The sequence below is a fragment of the Triticum dicoccoides genome, chromosome 5A (genome assembly GCF_002162155.2).
Source record: "Triticum dicoccoides isolate Atlit2015 ecotype Zavitan chromosome 5A, WEW_v2.0, whole genome shotgun sequence".
Taxonomy (NCBI): Eukaryota; Viridiplantae; Streptophyta; class Magnoliopsida; order Poales; family Poaceae; genus Triticum; species Triticum dicoccoides.
Window position 1 is genome coordinate 510,954,648 of NC_041388.1, and position 1,736 is coordinate 510,956,383.

General features: G+C 39.7%; 1 long non-coding RNA gene across 1 annotated transcript; it reads left to right on the forward strand.

Moving 5' to 3' along the window:
- The first annotated feature begins 276 nt into the window (after window positions 1-276).
- On the forward strand, window positions 277-1,100 carry LOC119302441. Its single transcript, XR_005147578.1, has 3 exons — window positions 277-372; window positions 455-573; window positions 643-1,100. It is a non-coding gene; the product is annotated as an uncharacterized LOC119302441 (long non-coding RNA).
- The last annotated feature ends 636 nt before the right edge of the window (window positions 1,101-1,736 follow it).

Below are 1,736 nucleotides of genomic sequence, written 5' to 3' on the forward strand. Positions count from 1 at the left end.
CCTACATATGCATATATCCTTTTTGATGTTTCATTCCAAATTGTTTCAAGTTATGTGTTTGTCCTAAGCTAGACCAAGTTTATAGAAGAATATGCAAATATCGACAACACTAAATATAGATATCAAAATGTATTGCATGATAATTGAAATGTAAATAATTTGGTGCTGCTCATGGCCGTGACTGCCGCTGCTGCTCATGCCCGTAGGCTGCAGTGCTATTCCTATTTGATTATTGCTTGTCACTAGAGATTTGATGGTTGGTTGATTTATTGTTGATGCAGACCATAAATTTGAGATGAGCTAAGTGTTGATGATGGCCGAACCGGAGACGGGTGATGGCTTACCCGAGACTTTGTTCTCAACCAAGCCGAGGTGAGAAAGCAAAGTATCTACTGCTTCTATTTGTTGCTCATTATTTAACACGCTAACTCTGTAGTTGCTTATTGTCGAGTAGGATGCCTCCACCACCCAATGTTTTCACAATAACTGTTAGACTTGCTTCTTATGTCGCCAAGCTTGATGATGGAAGCGAGCAACCCGTCTTCAAGGCAGTCCCAATCCAGTGACAAGAAGGTAACACATCCACACACTATAGAAATATATAATTTTCCTTGCAATTCTTACATTTCTCAATACATGCAGGATGTTGGCTGCGGCGTTGGCTGATGAGGAAACACATGCAGCACCACAACTTGAAGTTGTTGCCACTCCCAGTAGGCACATGATCACTATGCCACATAGTCTTCAAGGCAGTCCCAATCCTGTGACAAGAAGGATGTTGACTATGGCGTTGGCTGATGAGGCGTCCCAGCAACCTACCACAACCGTTGGGAACACCATGATTGCATATGACATGTCCTCGAGCTCAAGGGCTAGAAAGTTGACCCCGAAGAGAAGGAAGAGCTAGTGTTGTGATTGATCTTCTATGTTCTCTATGCTTTTAGTTATAGTTTGCCAGACTTGCCATCCTACTTTGTGTGGAACAATGCATCAAATGTTTCCTTATGTTTTTGGTTGTAATATGCCAGACTTGACACCTTATGTTAGATGATGTATGAAAATGAATGATGTATGGACATGTGAAATGCTTTATTTTTCTATACTGAGTTCAAGTGTGATATGGATATGAATGTCTTTCTGGAAATATATGTTAGGATTTGGATGATATGTGCATAAACAGTGGAAATGCTGTCCAAATTGAGCCAAAATGCTGCCCAACTTTTGGAATTTTTTTCGAACAACCCAGAAAAAATTGGAAAAAAATCCATATAAAGAACCATATATGTGTGACCATTCTGGTAAAATTTGAGCTCATTTTGATGAGCCATTTTGGAGGAAATTCAAATTTCAGCTGCAAATTTTGACCAAATTTGAAAGTTCTCAGAAAAAATTGAAAAAATTACAGAAAATCACTCACGCATGAATGACTAATATGTGCAAGTTTCATAAATTTTTGATCGATGGTTCAACGTTTCTATGCACTTCAACATTCAGCTTAACTAGTTTGACCAGAGTTTGACCGAAATTTAAAAGTTCTCAAAAAAAAGAAAAAATTACAGAAAATCACTCATGTATGTGTGACTAATCTGGGAAAGTTTCATCATAGTTGGCTCAATGGTTCAATGGTTTCATGCATTTCAACTTTCAGCTCAACTACTTTGAGCACGTGAAGCGAGGCGAGTGCGAGATGCGAGGGAGCAGCACGCGGGGGGGGGGCAGCAAGGAAAGCAGGAGGC